The 22,051-nt window shown below is 38.0% G+C and overlaps 1 long non-coding RNA gene across 1 annotated transcript in view; it reads right to left on the minus strand.

Moving 5' to 3' along the window:
* Positions 1-90: 90 nt before the first annotated feature.
* Positions 91-22,051, minus strand: part of LOC116281484 (uncharacterized) — a 32,308-nt gene continuing 10,347 nt past the window's right edge. The window contains exon 2 of the long non-coding RNA XR_004190931.2: positions 91-306. This is a non-coding gene — a long non-coding RNA (uncharacterized lncRNA). The remainder of the gene's footprint in view (positions 307-22,051) is intronic.

Genomic DNA, 22,051 nt, shown 5'->3' on the forward strand with positions numbered 1-22,051 from the left:
TTATAATAAACAGTAGAGGTAAAAGGTTTTGCCTTAGTTAGTACCCTGCTGTTGTGAGTGATGGAGAACCCAAACTCCAACTCATTTAAATAGGAAAGAAAATGTATTTATTCATGTAGCGGAAAAGCCTTGGGGTTGTTTAGTGTCATGAGTGGTTTGATCCAGGAGCTCAAAAAATGTAATCAAAATTCAGTTTCTCGTAGTTTCTTGGCTCAGCCTTCTGCTGTGTCAGCTTCATTCTTAAGATTCATGTGGTAGCCTCTGGTATCTCCAGGCTTACAATCTTGTCCTTATTGCTACAAGTTTCTGCAGAAAGAGAGAAAGCAGATCCTCTGCAACTGCAGTACTCACTATAATTGAACCAATCACCATAGTGAAGGCCATACCTTCAGTAGCATAACCTGGAGCAGACAGACTGACAGTTTTCAATGAGAGGCAGAGGTGGAGAAAAGGTTCCCCAAATAAAATTAGGGTCCTATTAGCAAAATGAGATGGGACTATGGGTGGACAAGGAATATTAAGCATCTTCTATAGCAGAGGTTGGCAAACCATGGCCCAGGTGCAAACTATGTCCCACTGCTTGTTTTTATACAGCCAGTAGCAAAGAATGGTTTCTACATTTTTAAATAGCTGGAGGAAAAAATAAAAAGAAGACTATTTCATGACATGTGAAAATTATATGAGATTCAAATTTCATTGTCACCAAATACTGGAGGACAGCCACATTCATTCACTTTATGTACTGTCCACAGCTGCTTTCATGCCACAATAGCCACAACAGAAAAGACACGGCTCCCAAAGCCTAAAATATCTGCTATCTGAGCCTTAAAGAAAAGCTTTGCCATAGTTTTATACTCTATAGGTTTACACCTATAGTTTCACTTTAATACATTGTAAGGTAGCATGATTGTTAAAACGACTGAAGTCAGGACTAAGACTCTCCATCTGTACATGTCCCTTTAAAGTAGATCACACTCAAATTTGAGAACTTCAGTTTCATCTATAGGATACTGAATAACGAAGATGTAACATCAATCAGGATGTCAGGTAAAGAGAGGACACTGAAATGGCCATTGCCCCCAAAAACGCACATTCTGATAATGACAAGTAAATTTTGAAATGCCCCCGTGACATTGCCTCCAGACATTCATCCCAATGGACAACAGGCAGTGCTATGTGGGACAGCTGAATCACATCAAGTGAGACATTTTTGTCCATAAGGGAAGAAGAGTATGGGTGCCTGCAAGCTAGGCATTGACTTGTTTTGGACATGCCAATTACATGTCTCCCACATCCAGTGTCTTTTCAAGGGAAATAACCCTTTCCACAGCCTTACTAATGACCCAGTTCTATGCACTCCACCCACTGGTGGCCAATCCATAGCCCAACCAATGGCCTAGGAACAGTAAAAGCCCTCAGAGATGAGCTGGGATATCAGTTTCCTGTAGCTGCTGTAACAAATTACTATAAACTGGATGACTTAAAACAACAGAAATTTATTCTCTCACAGTTCTACAGGCCAGAAGTCTGAAATCAAGGTGTTGGCAGGATTGGTCCCTTCTGGAAGCTCTAAAGGAGAATCCACTTCATGCCTCTCTCCTGCGTCAGATGGCTAATGAGTCTTGGCATTCCTCAGCTTGTGGCTACCCTCTAATCTCTGCCTTCATCTTCACATGGCCCTTCCCTTCCCTGTGACTCTATTTCTTCTCCTTTGTCTCCTATAAGAATGCTCATGATCAGATTCAGGGCTCACCTTACTCTAAGATGATCTCATCTTGATACCCATAACTTAATTAAATCTGCAAAAGCCCTTATTCTAAATAAGGTCACATTTTGAGGTTCTGAGTAGACATGAATTTGATGGGGACACGATTCAGCCCACTACAGCCGGGTCAAATAAAATCAGGAATTTGAAATGGGAGAATACAGATGAGGCAACTAATGTTGAGAGCTGAAGTTTCCAAGATGTCCTTGAAAGAGCCAGGAGCAAACCAAACTTATGAGTAAGCTGAAGGCATTAAAAATCAGAAATTACAGATGCAGAAGAAACTATGAGGAGGAGAAAAGGTACAAAATAGACTGTAAGGAAGCCAGTAGGTATAAAAAGAAAGGAAAAGACACCAGGAGAAGCAGAAATGAAGATGATCAGAGTCTTAAATCAGGGCACCCATAACCCTGTGTGACCACACACAACTGTCCCTGTACAGCCTTGGACATGTTTCAGATTCTGAAGATATCCAATGGTCTTGAGTTCCTTTGAGATTCTCTCTTTTTGCCAATTATATTTTTATAATAATTGCCATTACTAAACTTTGCTAAAAGATATCTCTTTTACTTATAAAGAGCTTAGTATCTTGAGTATATTTAAAATAACTGCCGAGTAAAATATATGTGGTACCTGTTCACAGTGAGGTCCTAATAATTCTAATTAATCTTTTTGTTTTTTCATAAAGACTCTTGAGTTACAGAACTCCTTCAGGTAATTCTTTAGACATCTGAGTCAGATGTACCCAGCTGATTAACTGCACTCAAAACATGACTGTCAGCAGTCATCATGGCATGTGGATGAGCCAGCTTTTATTGGTAAGGTTGCAGTAACAAGCCCCAAATCACAGTGGCTTAAACAATAAAAGATTATTTCTCATTCACAATGCTTATCAGCCATGGGTTGATTGTAATTCTTCTGCCAGATGTTTCTTCTTTAATATCTGAGCCATGCTATTCTCACAGCAGAGGGAATAGAGAGAGCAAGTTGGCAAAAACACACAATGATAATCAACACTTCTATTTACACATAATGTAAGTCAGATCTGTTTGTATCATTGGCCAAAACAAGCCAAATGGCCAAGACCAACAGGAGGCACTGCAAGTTATAAGGGATATGTAATCCTCTTGTAGGAAGGGATATGTAGTCCTCTTGTAGGGAGGGAAATTATTTAGAATGGTGATAAAATCTATCAGTTTATCATGTAAACTGTATCAAATAGAGAAATGTGTTACTTTATCAATATGTTCTTTTCTAGATGACTTGGAACTTCTTATGAAAGCACATTGAAAACTGCAGCATAACGTGCATTTTTATATTCAATCATGCATATATATTCTTATACATAAACTATAATTTTATCATCATTATCCAGCATGCTAGAAAACATGAAGGTATAAAAGTTGTTCCACTAGAGGAATTTAAAACCAATGGGAGTAATTGTTTTCACAGCACACATATTAGTTTTGAAGCATTACAGATATATTTAAAACAGTAATAGATGAACAAGCCAATGGGAAGCTTCAGAGACAGTACTATATGCTATACATACACACACACACACACAAATTTTGTATATAAAAAATGTATTTTAAATCAATGGGAAGAGGATAGATTATCAAATAATTGGTTACCTTTTTGTGTGTGTGACCATTTTTTAAAGTTAGGTCCTTATCTCATAACTTGTATCTAAGTAGATTGCATGTGAATTAAATATTTGAATTTTTTAATCATAAAAATATTGGAAGAAATGTAAAACATGTGTTCATATATCCATGGGGTAGAGAAAGACTTTCTCAGTATTACAGCAAAGATAGAAATCATAAGGTTTTGATAGATTTGACTGATGTAGCAGATACTTCAAAAGGTGTCCCCCTCCAAAGGGGAGTCTACTTAGCTCATCAGCCAACAACCCTGCCCTTTACCATGTCAACAGCACTGCATTTTCATCAATAATGTTGTAACCACATGATCCTGCTCCACTGGCTCAAATATGTCAGACTAGCAGGAGACACCTGACCCAAGCTGAACCAATCAAATTGAATTTCAGGGATCCTGAACTTGGAACAAAGAGCTTTTGGGTCAGTCTGGTTACCATATTGAGTAGAGAACAAGTAAACACAAAAGACATGGATGGTCATTTCCCACTCACCCAGCATTTGTGAATCAAACAAAGCTATACTTCCAGGGCCTGGAAATGAAGCAGATGTCCAGAGAAAAGCAGATATGGGGAGAGTACCTAATGGAATTTGGAGTATTTGATTTCAGATACATTTGTAACTGGCTGCATTGTTACCCTTGGGTCCCAAGAGCTCTGCCAACATATGCACTGGAAACCTTTAGTGTACACCTCCTTTTCTCACATTTGATTGTGATACAGATGATTCCACACAAGCTTCTACTCTTTTTCAGTATCTCACCTCGAGTGGACCGCACACTCTTGTTTCCTGTCCAGGGTTTCTTTGGCACTGTGGTGCAGGACAATGTGGGAGCCTGTTGGTACTGACACAGCACACCCAGAACTGCACACAAGCAGTGGACGGAAATGCCTCTCAGTTTGCCCCTTCGACAGAGGTCTGCAGAAAGGCTCAGCAGGAACAAGCACCAATCTCCTAATAATGCAGCCGAGGGTTGCCTTTGTCTCCTTCCCTAGTTCACTTTCCTTGGTCCCTCCTTTCTGCTTCTTTGAATCACATCCCAAATAAACTGCTTGCATGCAACCCTAGACCCAAGCTCTGCTTTTGGGTAAACCCAGAATAAGCAAGTTGATATCAGAATAGCCACAGAAAGAAAACCCTCAAGACAGGATTCTAAACCTGGATCACCCACTGGTCATGCAGCAAAAAGAACCCCACTGTTGGTAGTGTGTGAGATGGCTATAATCTCTGGTAACAATAGCTTCACAAATTGCAATCATCCATGTTGGACTGGAATGTGGTAGAAGCAGAAGGCGTAGCATGGGTTATGGGGTAATTTGGGACTGGAACAGATGGCAACAGTAATTCCAAGAATTATAGAATGGTTTGGCTTCTGTTAACTGCTTTTAAAGTCTCGATAAAAGAAAACATACTCATGTCATCCAACTATAACTCAAATCCCACTATAAAAATAAAAAGTCTTTCATATCAGTGTCTTTTCCATATCTGGTGCTGGATCCACTGATATCCATATGGAAAAAGTGAACTTTGACCTCTGCTTTACACCATATCCTCAAATTAATTCTAGATGGATCATGGACCTAAATGTAAATGGTAAAACAATAAAGCTTTTAGAAGAAAACAGAGAACATATTCATGACCTTGGGGTTAAACAGAACATAAAGAGCACTAACTCTAAGGGAAGACTGACAAACTGAATTTCATTAAAATTAAGAACCTCTGTTCATCAAAAGACACCATTAAGAGTTAAAAGGTAAGCCAAGAACTTGGAGCATGTATTCAACAAAGTATTCAGATTCAGAAAACATAAAGAAGTCTTACAAATCAATAGAAAAAAAAAAAGAAATTCATAGAGCTGGATCTTTAAAAACTGCTTGCAAAACCCTTTCCACAAGGAGGATAAACAAATGGCAAAATGCATATGAAAAGATGATTAACGTCATTATTCATCAAGGAAACATGCATTAAACCTACAATCTGATATACTACACTCTCTCAAGAATGACTTACAGGAAAAGAACTGTCCATACAAAGTAAATACCTGGTGAGGATGTGAAGCAACTGGAACCTTATGTGTTGCTGGTGGGGACGTTTAAATCAGTACAACCACTTTGGGTGTTTTTTTTTTTAATAGAGGTACTAGGGATTGAACCCAGGATTTCGTACACACTCTCTATCACTGAGCTATACCCTTTCTCCCTTTTTTTAAACTCCTTTGGGGGCGGGGGGTAGTTAAATTTGTTTGTTTGTTTCTTTGTTTATTTTAAATGGAGGTACTGGGGATTGAATCCAGGACCTTGTGCATGCTAGCCATGCACCCCATCACTGAGCTATATACTCCCCACAGTACAACCACTTTGGAAGACTGCTTGGCAGCATCTAACTAAAGTCCTAAGAACATATAAGCAATAACTGAGCAACTTTGCTCTGCGAAAATTCTTTTCCCAAAAGAAATGAGTACTTACGTTCACCAAAAGTCACAGGTAAGTACATGCATAGTAGTTGTATCATAATAGCACAAACTGGAAACAACCCTAATGTCCATCACCAGGGGAATGAATAAATGAACACAGTGACTATGGAATGCCACACAGCAATGAACAGGAGCTACTGCTGCACCCAGCAACAGGAATGCCCCTCACAGACATGATGGTGAGCAAGAGTACAAGCCATGAATCCATTTATACAAAGTTGAAGAACAAGAAAATGCATTTATGATGAAAGAGACCACACAGCGACACCTTTGTGGGGAACATGTTGACTGGGTGGGGACATGAAGCAGCCCCTGGAGTGCTGGCAGTGGTCTGTATCGAGATTAGGTAGCAGTTACAAGGGTGTATGCAAATGTAAACACGTATCAAGCTCTACCTTTAATATGTGTTTATTTTGCTGTATGTAAATTATATCCTGATATAAAATAAATAAATAAAAAGAGAAAGGGGAAAAATAAAAAAATTAATTAAATGGCCCTCATTTCCCATAGCTGTAGGGCAATTATACTTAAAAACTCAGGCCCCAGATTTAACTGTAAGGGTGGCAAAACTGCAAAGGAGAGTGAAGGTACAACCTCAAAAAATCTTCAATATCGAAGTCGGGGCCCTGATAGGGAAAGTTGTTTCTTGCCATCTGGGATGGTGACCTTGGGTGGATATACCAAAATATCTTGAATCCCCAAGTTTCCATGAAACACCTGCCAGAAGTAGCAATCCTTTTCCCCTTGCTAGGGGGAAAAGTTCACAATGGCTGGAAGCTTTGCAGAAACCTCACCTGAGTCAGGCACTTTGTAAGACAATGCTTTTTCTGTTTAAGATCTGCCACCACCACCTTCACTGCCTCTGGAATAACAAGGGTTTACTGGGAAAAAACATTTCCTACTCTGGAAGGAAAAAGCTTACACAATCAAAACAATTTCAGGACCGGAATAATAAATGCTGGCAAGAAGTGGAAGAAGGCGTGTGGGAGTGTGTCTCAGGGGTGTTCAGACAGGGTGGCGGAAGGGCAAAGGACATGCATCTGCAGAGCGGAGGCCTTGTCCACGTTGGCACACTCTCCTGTGACTTGGAGAGATGCCTCCTGGAAAGGAAATCTAGAGTTAACCTAACGTGCTGCTGAGATGGGCTCCTGAGGAGCAGCCATCCGGATGCCTTACTGTATGAGCTGCCAGAACTACTTTGGCAGAATACTGAAGAAGGGGTCATAAAGCTCAGTGAGGTGAAAATGTTAAAACAGACTTATCACACTTCTTACATATGATCTGAGAACCGCTATCAGACTACATTCCCCAGGAAGCCCCAGAGGTCACTGGCTTCCCTGAGGGAATAAGGAAAGCACCAAGAAGCTTGCAGTGGGATCTCTGAGAAACCCAGTGACACATTTCCTCTATACGTTGAAGAGATGCTGTCTTGAAATGAGACTTCAATAGAGATGACAGGACTCTAGAACAGCAGAGGCTGGGGGATGGCACCTGACAGAATCTACAGGGATGTAACTACTGTAACAGACAGCAAGGCTGGAGTGGCAGACTTAGTGTCTTCACAGAAAGCTGTGGGGATGGGTAGTAGATTATGACATTTCTAGAACCAAGACAGATGGCTACCCAATCAAGGTGCTGCTTATTTGCCCTGGAAAACAAAACAACAAAATAACTGCTGAGAAGACTGACATCTGCAAAACAGAAAAAATACTGTGGTCTCTCCTTGAATTTTAAACCAGTGCATAGAGCAGAGCCCATGATTAAAGGGGGGTATGGGTCTCCTTGAGGAAGGGCTTTACATTATCTCATCAAGTCTGAACAATAAATATTCCCTCAATCTTCCTGGAAAAGCTCTTGCAACCATTTACTACAGAAACTGTACACTGGAGAACAGAGTCTTCCTAGACCTTTTGAGGACTGTTACATAGTAGGGTCTGAACGGACAATGAAACAATCAATGCAAAATGCCACCATAGACCTCTGGGTAGAGAAAGGACTCATGGATGCCAGGTGATAAGTCCCTAATGCCTGGCACAGGTCCATGTTACTGTGATTCCCCCATATTCTGCAGAATAGAATAGAATCCTGAAGATAGGAAATAAGCTATTCTGTGGTTATTTCCCCAGTTCCCAAGTGTGAAGTTGGAATGAACACACTTATCATTTGGCAGAATTTTCACATTCTGTGACCTACTATGTAAAACTTATCATGGAAGAAGGGCTATGAAGAAATTCTTGAAAATATCCCCCGACCATAGTCAGTCAAAGTTGCCAAGATAGTAAATCAAATGCATCCCAAGAGGAATTTCAAGAATTCACACAACTCTTGAATAGTTAGAGGAAGCAGAGGGTTTCTTTCCCTGTTAATTTACCTGTGTGACCCTGCAGAAACCAGATAGATCATGTTGGTTAATGGTGACATATTAAATGTAAACACTTGGTAGCTCCAACTGAAGCTGATGGGCTGGATGTGGTATCTTCAATAGAAATAAGCAACACAAGTTCTGGCATCTTACTGGGTCTTGCCCAACAATAAAGAGGATTAAACAATGTATCTTTACATGAGAAGGACAGCAGTACATTTCACTGTCTGGACTCAGGGCTTTTAAACTCTTCTGCTTTCTTTACAATATTATTGGTAAAATTCTTGATCATCTTGACATTCTCCGGAAAGATCAAGCTGGTCCACTACAATATCTGGCTAAATAGACTTGGTGAATAGAAAGTGACAAGTACTCTGGATACCCTAGAAAGAACCCTGCCTGCCAGAGGGTGGGAGATAAATACGACAAAGATTCAAAGGCCTGCTACTTCCATGAAACTTTTAGAGGGCCAATAGTCTGGGATGTCACAGACAGGCCACCTAAGGAACAGGACAAGTTGCTGTCCTTGCATCACCACCCCCAAGGGGCACAGGGCTTGGTGGACCTCTTTAGATTTTAGAGGCAGTATATACTGAACTTGGGACTATTGCTCCAACCTATTTATTAAGCAATTCAAGAGGGCTGCCAGCTTCAAGGGGGCCTCAAGGAAGAGAAAGTATATCCACAATTTTAAGTCACTCAAGTCACATGCTAATCAAGAAACAATGATGTTAGACATATCCTTAAGATTTAAGGATTTAAGGATATTTAGGGTCACTGGAGAAGCTCAATAGGAGAGTTACAACTTAGACCCTACGTTTCTGGTGGAGAGTGATGTCTTTGGCAGCAGAGAACCACTCGTCATTTGAAAAGCGGCTCCTGGTGTACTAACTACTAGGCCCAGTGGAAGCTGAGTTCCTGTCACGAGACATCAAGTGACTGCTACCTACCCATCATGAACTAGAGACTAAAAGATCCATTCAACCATAAAACCAGATGGGTGTAGTGGTAATCCATCATAACAGGTGAATGGTACACACAGGATAAGGTCCAAGCATGTCCACAGGGCTCAAGTGAATTACATAAACAATGGTCCCAGCTCCCATATCTCCTGCTTTTATTGCACCGATGCCTCACTTTGCACCTATGACCAAATGATGGAGGAAGATAAAATGCAAGCTTGGTTGTCAGAGAGGTTCACTCAGTATGCTAATGTGAGCCAGAAATGAAATGCTGGGACACACAACCCCACCCAGGAGCAGCCCAAAAACATGGGGATAAAGGGAAATCCTCTCAGAGGAAGAGCTGATATATGCTAACAAAATCTAGCATTTTCTTTGATCCATGTATGTAAACAACAAACCACACTAATATTGATAGTACCTGTGACATGGGGATGAATAGAAATCATAAGTATTCTCATTATTGTTTACGGCCAGCATTACTTTGAAATTATCAGTTACCAGTCATTATATATTTTAATTCATTAAGAAAGAAGCATACCTTTTATAATTCCATATATTTTATCTTATGCATTTAAAAACATATTTTGAGAAGAGCCCACTGGCTTCACCAGACTGCTACAGAGATCACAGCCCAAAAATGATTGCAAATCCTGTCCCAAAGACACCCACCCTATGGCATCTACGGGCGTACACAGGGATAGACATGCCAATGTTTTCTATCACAGAGGGGAGCTGGTGGCAAGCTATGTGTCCATCATTAGAATGGAGAAGTTAAATGCTGAAGTTTTATTCCATGGCATACTATAGACAAACATACTAAAACATGAATTCACCTTGAAATCACAGCAAGATCTCAAGCACAGTATAGTCAGGAAAATTTAAAACAGCTGCATACAAAATAACAGTATATATATTCCTCTACCTATATGATTAAAGAATATATACATATTCAAGGACATATATTAATGACATCACACTTTGGAGTAGAAGCCCAGGGCCAGGGGTAGGCAGAGCAATAGGACTGGAAGAGGAGGAAAATGGAAAATAGAAAAAATAGCTAACATATGTGAAGGCCATTAAACAGTGACAAAGTTGTGCCATAATCCAAGGAATCTATATAGTTCTTCCCTCTGATTCAAGGTCAAATGAACAAGCCAAAAGACCTTACCACGAACAAAATGCAAAGGCAAAGAAAAGCTAGGGAAAATAATCACTAAAAAAAAAAAAAAAAAGACAATGGGCTAATGTCTTTAATATAGAAGTTTTTATCAATCAATAGGGAAAATAGACAGATATTTTTAAATGGACCAAAAAAAAATCAAAGCAGGCAATTAAAAAACTTACAGGGACAGCAGCATGTAAATCAATGAAACTAGAACACTCCCTTACACCATACACAAAAATAAACTCAAAATGGATCAAAGACTTAAACATAAGACAAGACACAATAAACCTCCTAGAAGAAAATATAGGCAAAACATTATCTCACATACATCTCAAAAATGTTCTCCTAGGACAGTCTACACAACCAATAGAAATAAAAGCAAGAAGAAACAAATGGGACCTAATTAAACCTACAAGCTCTGCACAGCAAAGGAAACCCTAAGTAAAACAAAAAGACAACCTACGGAATGGGAGAAAATTTTTGCAAATGAAATTGACAAAGGCTTGATCTCCAGAATATATAAGCAGCTCATACGACTTAAAAAGGAAAAAACAGTTTGGTGCAGCCACTGTGGAAAACAGTATGGAGATTCCTCAAAAGACTAGGAATAGACTTACCATAAGACCCAGGAATCCTGCTCCTGGGCATATATCCAGAAGTTACCCTACTTCAAAATGACACCTGCACCTCAATATTCATAGCAGCACTATTTACAATAGCCACGACATGGAAACAGCCTAAATGTCCATCAACAGATGACTAGATAAAGAAGAGGTGGTATATTTATACAATGGAATACTATTCAGCCATAAAAACCGACAACATAACGCCATTTGCAGCAACATGGATGTCCCTGGAGAATGTCATTCTAAGTGAAGTAAGCCAGAAAGAGAAAGAAAAATACCATATGAGATCGCTCATATGCGGAATCTAAAAACAAAAACAAAAAACATAAATACAAAACAGAAAAAAACTTATAGACATAGAATACAAATTTGTGGTTGCCAGGGGGACAGGGGGTGGGAAGGGACTGGGATTTCAAAATGTAGAACAGATAAACAAGATTGTACTGTGTAGCACAGGGAAATATATACAGGATCTTGTGGTGGCTCACAGCAAAAGAGAATGTGACAGTGAATGTATGTATGTTCATGTATAACTGAAAAATTGTGCTCTACACTGGAATTTGACACAACATTGTAAAATGACTATAACTCAATAAAAAAAAAAAAGTTAAAAAAAAACTTACAGGGAGTGGGTATAGCTCAGTGCTAGAGTGCACACTTAGTGTGCACGAGGTCCTGGGTTCAATCCCCAGTACTGCCATTAAATAAATAAATAAATAATCCTAATTACCTCCACCCCCCCAAAATAAAATAATTTCTAAAAAAGAAAGTAGCAGGTTACTTAAAAAACTTACAAATATACAAAAAGGAAATATTTAAACTCATAAGCAATGCAAGGTAAAAAATATCTACTTTTATCAAGGGAAGGGAAAATCTAACCTTTCAAACACTACTGGTGGGGAAAAGAAAGGTGGTATCAATTTTCTGAAGGGAAATTTGACATATGTTTAAAATTCCACGAAAATCTGCTTTAAAACCTGCAAATCCTTGGCATTGCATTTTCACATTTGGAAATGCAGCTTAAGGAAATAATGAAAGTACATGGATATTTAGTTACAAAGATGTTTATTGGGGCATTGTTTCTTACAACCAAAATGTGACAAAAAGAAAAAAGTGATTAGATTAGATATTGGCAAAATAAATTGTAATATCTTTGTACTACAGAATAGGATGACATCACTGAAGCAGCATCAACAAGATGGGAATATGTTTAAAATATAGCATAGAAGGAAAACACATAAAATTTATGTAATATGAATCATTTTGTGATTTAACATTTACATAGCATTGTTAATCATAAAGGTTTCACATTCATGAAAATAATTTGGAACACAAAGGTCAAAGAACATAAAAGTCACCCAAAATTTCTCCAACCAGATCTATTCACTGTTTATACTTCAATGTATGCTACATGGATAAGAGTCTAATGTAAATAAATGGAATGGGGGAAAAAATGTTCTTTGGCAACCCAAATGTCAAATTTAATTTCAAGTGAGTAAATCCCGTATGTACCATTTTCTTTTATGATGAATTACTGCTATACCCATCTAAACTCTGAAAAAAAGCTAATAACTCAGAAAAGCTTAGAGATGCCAACTGGGTAAAATTTCCAAATTCTGATCAGGAAATAAATCTGATTGGAAAGAAGTAAGAAAAATGAATGAAACAGGAGCCACTGAGAGTTGATTTCTTTTTTTTTTTTTTTTGAACTTTTACCTAAACACCACAGGCTTGAGGTATGAAGGATTTTATGATAAACCACTAGGATTGCAGAAGTTAAAATTCAAAGCTTGGGTTCTGGAGAATGGCTGCCTAGGGTTGAATCACTGCTCCACTACTCATAAGTTCTATGTTACTGGGGAACTTAATGTTTCTGTCCCTCAGTTTCCTTAGAATGGGGATAATAGGCTCTGCTTATGGGGTTGTAGGTGAAATGAGATCATATAGGTAAAGCACTTAGAACTGTACTTGGCTCTTAACAAGCACACTGCAACTGTTAATTCTGGCTTTGCCAACATCAGTGAAGCAAAGGAAGCACATTTTTAAACAGCAATCTGAAGCCCTAACCATCATGTGCATTGAATAAATGACTTGCTAGGAAGTGACACAAGTTACCTCCTCCCCTTCAAGTTTGCTCAGGAGAGCTGTTTAATACCAGCATAAATACTTAAGGCCACTATCAGGACAAGTAAAGCTGCGATGACTGCCCTGTGTAGATATGACATCTAAAATCAGCGTACAGATTCTTAGTGGGTTAACTCTCTCCTCCCCTTCCTGAATTCTTAGAATTGGATTTTGACACTTTCTGTGCTCAAGACCTTGTTATAATGTTGGTCTATAAAGATATCTAAGGCTTGGTACCCATCTTCTCAGAACTGAAAATCACTTGAAAGGATGATGTCAAAATACCTAAAAAAAATACTAAGTAATCCTAGTTTTTTCTTGTTGCTGTAACAAATTACCAGAAACTTTGTAGTTTAAATGATACAAATGTATTATCTTACATTCTGGGAGATCAGGAGTCTGCAATGGATCTTACTGGGCTAAAATCAAGGTGTCACAAGAGTGCATTCCTCTAGACAGTCTTGTAGGAGTATCTGTGTCCTAGCCTCATCTAGCTTCTGGAGGCCACCCACATTCTTTGGCTTATGGCATCCTTCAGAGTCAGCAATGTCAGGTGGAGTCCTCACACTGCATCCTTCTGGTTCCCTACTCCGCCTCTTCCACTTTTAAAGGACTCTTGTGATTACACTGGGCCCATCTGGATAATCCAGGATAATCTGCCTACTTTAAAATCACCTGATTTACAACTTCAGTTCCCTTTGCAGTCTTAATTCTCCTTTACCATGTAACCTAACATACTCATAGGTTCCAGGGATTAGGATGTGGACATCGTTGAGGGGCCATTACTCTGCATTCTGCGCCCGGCACATAATAATGAGCAAGTGAGGTAAAGAAATGGTATGTAATAGGGTTTCAGTGGAGTTTAATGTCACGGCAGCTAGGGATGGTCAGTGAAAGCTTAAAGGTTTTAAACGTAGATCAATTCTGGCCCTTAAAGCATGGTTTGAAAAGTGGGTGGGAGGGGCCCAAATGAGAGAAAGAATAAGAAAAGGGTCTGGAAAATATAAGAAATGAAAGGGAACCAGGGCACAAAGGACAGAATATTTTGGTTACAGGAGAAGGTGGAGCGGCTGGGACCCAGAATGAGAATGGCTGAGGAGTTTCATCTCTATCCTTTGTCCAAGCTAAATGACCCCAGGATGCTTTTTAACATTATAATATATTCATGGATGACCATCAGGAATTAAATGCTTTTTAACATAATAACATCTCAATAAAATACCATCAGAAAAATCAGTAGTTACAGCTCCTGCCTGAATTAAAGCAAGCAGCCAAAAAAATCTCCTCAGATAAACTATAAGAAATGTTCAAAATAGGATTTTTCCCATTTTTAACAGACCCACTCATAGAAATCAAAACATTTCATTAAGAACAAGTGATACCTAATGTCAAATATCTCTCATTTTATACTTTTAATGTACAAAATAATGTGCAAAAAATATTTTAAAATGAGAAATGGGCTCTTTTCTTTCCCCATAATGTGGCCACTTGATGTTAGTTTGAAGGTCAGGTCCTCATATCAGGTGCTACATCAGATCTACTCCTTCACTTTGTTTTCACAAAACAAAATGCCACTTCACAAGGTCCATCATAGCAAAGGGTGTACTGCATGTTTTGCAACATTCAAGGACTTTCTAAATAGGTTCTTCCAAAAATCACTATATGTTTTCAATAGTTCACCTCCAGATAGTTTATTTCAGTTTTTGCCTTTGTAAAAAGTGCATTATGTATACTGGTGAAGAAAAACATCCAACTGCACAAAAAGTCAAGAGTGAAAGCCAGTTTCCCTGCCTCCTACCCTTGAGGCATATTAGCCTAGTTTGCCTCCATGGAGACAATCACTGCTTGCAGTGACTCATGTCTTTGTAGAGAGAATCTTTACACCCAAATGGTAACACACTCCATAAACACTGCTCTGTATTTGCTTTTGCCACTCACCTGCCAGCTTTTCAGAAACTGCTGGCACTACTGTTCGTCATTTTGAAGTGTTCAGAGATTTGCTACTATAATCAGAAAGTGTGAGAAACCCAAGATGGCTTTTTTTTTCTTTTTTAGTTGGCTTCTTTCAGCCACAGATTCATGGGGAATGATACTGGTTTAAAAAGGTCTAATTTATTAAAGAAATGGAATATCATAAATATGTGTGGCAGCCGGAAGAGAAACCACCACCACCACCACCGATAACAAATCCGAAGAAAACTAGTGATTAGAATGTAACCGAGTTTGAAGCTCTTGCCAGACAATAAAGATAAAGAAATTACACAAGATTCCATGCAGAAGAAAGTGCTCAGAAGGAGTACACGGGAGCCAGGTTAAGAGCAGGGAAAGTGTCAAGAGGAGAACTTCTTGTAAGGACCTAAGTCTTCACTTCTCTTCCCTTTTGAGACTCAAGAGAAAATCCAACTTGCAAAAATCCCCTGTGAAGCGGCCCCAAACCTCCACTAAGGCCATTTGCACAGACCTGTACAGCTTGACGTGCTAACCTTGGAGAGACAAGGGAAGGAGACCAGGAGGAAGAGGAACTGTCCCACCTCGTCTCTTCCCACATTCCAGAGGAGAAGGGTACCGAGATTCAAGGTGATAACCGCAGGTGAGGCCAGTAGGTGAACCAATGTACAGCTGGGGTGGTGGGAAACACACCTGGTGCCAGAGGGGAAAACTCAGAACAAATCCAAGAGGTGGCCCACCAGGCACTAAAACCCCTGCCAGCAGGCCAGGATTTGAATCAGCACACTGCCATTTCCTGATCTTGAGTGAATTACCCTCTTTGGAACTCAGTGTCCTCATCCAGGAAACGAGACTAACTACCTTACAGAGACTTAAGAAGACTGTGAACATGAAATAACAAAATAGGTCTAAAAAGCTGAGAATGGTGTGGGGCATACCATGGGTGCTCAATAACTGAACAGCCCATGGACTGGAGCAGTGGTCTTCGAAGTGGGCTCAGGACTACCTAATTCTAGGCACCTGCCAGACTCCCCACCCCACCAGTGCCATTTCCCAACTTCACCAGGAATCCTGCATCCAGGTCTTTGCACCTGCAGCCTCCAGGTCTCCCCAGCTCTGCCCCAATGCCTGCAGGGCTCATTCCCTCACCACTGGGGGTGGGGCTTATTCACATGGTATCTACACCAGAGCAGCTTCCTGACCCCCAAGAATTTCTCCTGCCCTCTCCTCAGCCTCTGCTTTATTTTTCTGCAGGACACATCTCACCGTCTCTCATACATTGTATTTTTTTCTTTTTTTTTGTTTGTCTCTTCTCCCTAGCTCTCCCCATCCTGGCAATAAAATGTAAGTTGTGAGAGCAGATTTTTTTTGTTGTTCCTGATGTATACCCAGTACCCCAAACAGCCCTGGCATACTGCAAGTGCTCAATAAATATTCACTGAATCAGTGAATATTTCCCAATATAGCCATTCCATTTAGGCACATTTAGACACGTGTATTGCTTCCGATTCTTGCTGTTACAATGTTGCAATGATGATTTTTGTTGTCTGTTTCCTTGTGCACATGCGCATGTACCTAGAAGTAGAACTACTGGATCATGAGTTAAGCACATCTTTTTAAATTTACCAGATATTGCCAATCAACACTTCAGAGTGGTACTCATTCATATTCCCATCTGATGTGTATAAGAATCCTGTTTCACAATCTTCACAACACTTGACAGTATCAGACTTTTTAGTTTTTTGCCAATCTAAATATGAAATGTTATTTTGCTTTAGTTTTAATTTGCATTCATCTGATCACTAGTGAAGTTGAACATCTTTTCATGACTATTGATCATTTTGATTTTCTCCTCTGTGAATTACCTGTTCCTATCTTTTGTTCACATTTTTATATGTTCTTGATACCAATCTTTTGTCAGTTAAATGTGCAGCATGTAACTTCTCCAGTCTGTTATCTTTTAACTTTTTAGAAGTGATTTTTTGGAGCAAAGTGTTATGGCATGATTGCATTTTAAATGGAAGTATGTGATTTGACCAGAGTTTGGAAAAAGTTATGAAGCATGCTAGATAAAATCTCATAATCCCTCAAGGTACAGATGGCAAACAACAGCATGATAGTTGGCTGATGAAGATCCTTGGACAGAATTAACAGAGTGTTGCATTCTTATAATATGTTCATGTTCTTCTTTGAACACAGGCCTATTACTCAGAAACAGAAATAATATTTATTTACATTCTTCTTCACTGTCTCTGGTTAGGTAGTGGGATATAATTTTGTATTTAAATTGGCTACATTTCTGTATAAAAGTGATTTTTGAGGCACAGAAGTTGGCATTCATTTCTTAAAGGCAAATTATCCCATGTTAATCATTTCTTAAAAGTGTTTAGAGTTTTTCTTACATGTATAGATTAAAAAACACATTTTGGAATTCTTTTCCCCACAAGTTATCTATTTTCCAACAAGATCTATTACTATCTCTTAGAATAATAGTGTTCCATAGCACAGATTTGGGGAGACGCTTCTCTAAGAAGGAAGGAAGGACGGGAGGCTTTTGAGCAAGGTAGAGACGCAGTTGGTAGGGAGTTTAGGAACAGAGAACACTACTTATTTTTCCCGTGCTGTTTTATGTGGGAAAGTGTGCCTCTGCCATCTTGAATTCAGAGAGTTGCTCAAAAAACCCTGACTGACTTATACAATGGCTAAATTTATCATTTCATCTGAAAGTCTTGTTTTATCACCATATTTTACTAGGCTGACATCATTCTGCATGTTACTCTGCCAAGGAGCTTCGTAGGTCCTGGGAAACTTCCTTTCTGAAATACTTTATTGGGAATTCTGTATACCTAATTTCATATTTGAAAGGCTTAATGTAGCTGTAATATTCTGGTTATTCTAAAAGATTTAACATTCTGGAATTGAAGTGATGGGATTCAGTCAGATATACTCATTTTAATTTACCTAAATGCCTGATGATTACCAGTCATTAAATGCCTAAACTCTAGTGTGACCGTGGAGACTTTGAGCCCCAAGTTCCTTTCCTATGATTGTCAAAGAAACATTCTAGAGCCCTTATCAAGTCTGAGCCTTTAAAGATAGAAACAGTAAGAGGCTCCTTCTTGTAACTCAATTCTGATCACCTTCCTTCTCTCTCAATTACAGTCTCAGGTAGACAATGCTGATAATTTAAATGATGTTTAATTTCCTCATTGTTTCCCATATTCTATTCTTCTGACTTCTAGTCATCTTAACGTATTTCTAAAATCTAGATTAGGAGTTAATAGTAAGGTTGTCTAGGCATTGTTTGGTGAATAATAAATATAACTTGTAGCAACAAAAAATATGTCATTAAACATAAACTAATTTAATATCAATAAAGACCATTACTTTTTCAAATATAGTTATTAATAATCTTCAATGAAAGGAATTACTGAATAATTTTTAAGTAATCAAAGCGAGACTGTTAATATGAGAAATTATTCAGGACATGAGGAAAAAAAAAAACTAAAGACATAATTTTAAAGCATTCAGCCTAAATGCCTATAGCTCCACATGCATATACAGGAAAAATAATTTTATAGTAAATTAACTAATGAACAAACAAGAGCAATGGTTTGGTTTGTTTCATTGTAAAAAACTTGTTTAAATATTTATGGGGAGCACATACGTAGCATGTAAGAGGTTCAATCCCCATTACTTCCATCAAAAAAATAAATAAATAAATAACCTAATTACCTCCAACTCCCTTCCAAAAAAACCTCCTAAACTAATTTAAAAAAAGAAAACAAAAAATATATATTTTATCACCATCTTATAAACCCCTCTCTTTTGTGTACTAAAATTACACAAGCTATTTTTCTCTGCTAATGGATTTAGCTACTAAGAGATTCAGTATAGATTATAAAAAGATCCAAATTGCAAAGTTAGTTTTAATACTACTGCAATTCTTATCCAGGAACTTGTCTGGGTCTTTGAATTTCTCATCATCATGTCCTAATGATGATCACTCTCTTTTTTTCCTGTCTTACAACTCGGGGCCCAGTCTTTGTCAGCCTGGATTGGAAGAATCCTAAGGGCACTCCCATAACACAGAGAGGTTACGTGATCACTGGGAGGGATGGTTAAGACCTTGTAAAGAACATCTGGAAATTCTCAGATGAGAGGGATACTTTACTGAAAACTTCCCACTGAAAATTGAAAAATGTAACAAATTTAGGAGTCTGATGAATTACCATTAGGCCTCAAAAACATTTTTTTCTTTTTTCAGACCCTACAAAACAAGTCAATCTTGCAAAACTAGAAGAAAACAAAACTAAAACTCTTTGATATGAAAGCACAGATTCCTTTTCTTTTTGCATAGCATCCTCTTCCAGTGACAAAGTGAAACAGTGAGATTTATCAGTATGGCTGCATCATACATTTATAAGTGACAACAACTTTCAGGAGGAGCAAAGTATGGGAAAGGGGAGAGAGTCAAAGTTTTATAAGAAAGGGTATAAATAAAATATTGGAGAAGTGTGCAGAAAAAAAAGAAAAATTAAATTTTTGACAGTTCTGACTGATAAGTAAGGCCACAAATATAAGATAGTATTGGTTGAAAAAGAGATGTGGAAATCACAAATGTATCTAATTGTTTTAAAAGGCTGTGATATGGGAATACTTTAATAGCATTACAGCTTAAAGAAGCTATCAGGTGATCCGACTTTTCAGAGTTGGTAAAATAAACCTCCAGCCATCAAGTTTGTTATTTGAGGAAAACAGCAAGATCCTGTTTACCCTCTTTTGATCCAGTGTGGATTTCTCTCCTTTCTGGTCTGAAACTCACATTGTTAGAGCCACACTTTTCAATTACATAACGCACCCAGGTCATTCATTGGCCCAGAGGACGCAACTGCACCCAGTGATGGTGAAAACCCTTCCTCTCCTTAGCACGGATGCTCTTGTCGGATCATGTCACCTATTTCTTTCAGGCAGTAACTTAGACTCTGGCTGGAAAATAAATAAGATCTAATCTTTTTCCTTTAGGAGCTCACTGCCTGGCAGAAGATAATGTACAAATATAATACAACATGATACATTTTCTACTATAATTGACAGAGATTGAAAATAATAATAATAAATAATAAAATATAATATAAAAATAAAATAAATAATAAAGGTTGAAAAGAATAATAATCAGCATTAGCTAGAATGTAAGGAAACAGAGCACTGAAACATGATTGCTAGGAGCTCAAATCGATAACAAATTTTCTGGAGGGCACTTAGGTGCTATGTATCAAAAGCATTAACAACAACAACGACAAAAAGTGAAAACAATTTACCTCAGCACTCCAGCTCGGGATTTAACCTAAGGAAGTCAGCAGACAAGTTTACAAAGATGTTTGCACAAATATGTATACAGTAGTACTTGTAATAATGGAAACACTACAGTGTCCAATAATAGGTGGTGACTGGTTAAACAATTTTGCTACATCCAAACAATAGAATACTATTATCACCATTAAGAAGGATATAGATTTATATGCAGTGAGTAGAAAATATGTATTTGATACATTTTTGAGTGAAAAGTAGGTTATAAAGCATAATATACATATGTTGAAAATGGCATATAACCTCCATGGTCTTCCTCTCCAAAGCCTATGTCCCCAGTCTAATCATGAGAAAAACACCAGACAAATTCCAATAGTGAGGCATCCTACAAAATCACTGACCAGTACCTCAAAACTGTCAAGGTCATCAAAACAAGGAAAATCTGAGAAACTGTCACAACCAAGAGGAGCCTAAGGAGACATGAGAAATAAAAGTAATGTGGGATCCTGGATGGGTTCCTGCAACAGGAGAGGACATTGAGTTAAAACTAAAGAAATCTGAATAATCTCTGGACTTTAGTTAATAATAATGTATCAATATTGGCTCCTTCCCTGCAAAATGTGTCATACTAATATTAGTTGTTAATTATGTGGAAAGTGAAAATGAGAAGTCTGTACTAACTTTGCAACTTTCTGTAAATCTTGAAATGTTTCAAAAAATAATGTATATTAACAGCAATCATACATAAACTTTTAAAAGATACATATTTACCATATACATGCATAGGAAAAAGTATGATAGGATATACAGCAAAATGTTAATTATTTTCCAGTCAGGCTTACTGATGTATAATTTTTTTTATTGAAGTATAGTTTTCTACAACGTTGTGTTAATTGCTGGTGTACAGCATAGTGATTCAGTGTTATATATATGTATATTATATATAATATATATGTTATATTATATATATATTTATATATATACCTTTTCAGAATCTTTTCCATTAGAAGCTATTACAAAGTATTTAATATAGCTCCCTGCACTATACAGTTAGAAATCTGTTGTTTATCTATTTTATACATAGTAGTATCTACAAATCCCAAACTCCTAATTTATCCTTCCATCCCCCCCATAACAAGAAGTTTTTTTCCTACGTTTTGAGGTATAATTTATATGCACTTTTTACTGTACAGTTTTATCAGCTTTAATAAATATATACAGTTATGTAGCTGTCACCACAAACAAGATACAGACCATTTCCATCAGCTCTAATGCCCTCTGTAGCTCAGCCTCTGGAAACCACTGTTTCCTTTCCCTACAGTTTTTGCCTTTCCCAGAATGCCAGATAAATGAAATCATACAGTGTGTAGTCTGTTGATTAAAATTGTCCTTTTCCCCCAGAATGTGGGACTATGGATAATAATTTCCTTATTCTTGCTATCTTGCTTATTTATATTTTAAAATTTTTATAATAAACATTACTTTTGCAATTTACAAAACTAAAAGTAAAAAGTAATTGTAATGGTTATTATGCCAATAAGTGAGGAGCCAAAATTATTGGAGTATATACGAGAAAATTTTTGTTTAAGATATTTAAGTTGCAGAATTATTTTACTAAAGACCATTCTGAGTGGCAACAAAGCTGAGAGGTGGGCT

The sequence above is a fragment of the Vicugna pacos genome, chromosome 8 (genome assembly GCF_048564905.1).
Source record: "Vicugna pacos chromosome 8, VicPac4, whole genome shotgun sequence".
Classification (NCBI taxonomy): domain Eukaryota; kingdom Metazoa; phylum Chordata; class Mammalia; order Artiodactyla; family Camelidae; genus Vicugna; species Vicugna pacos.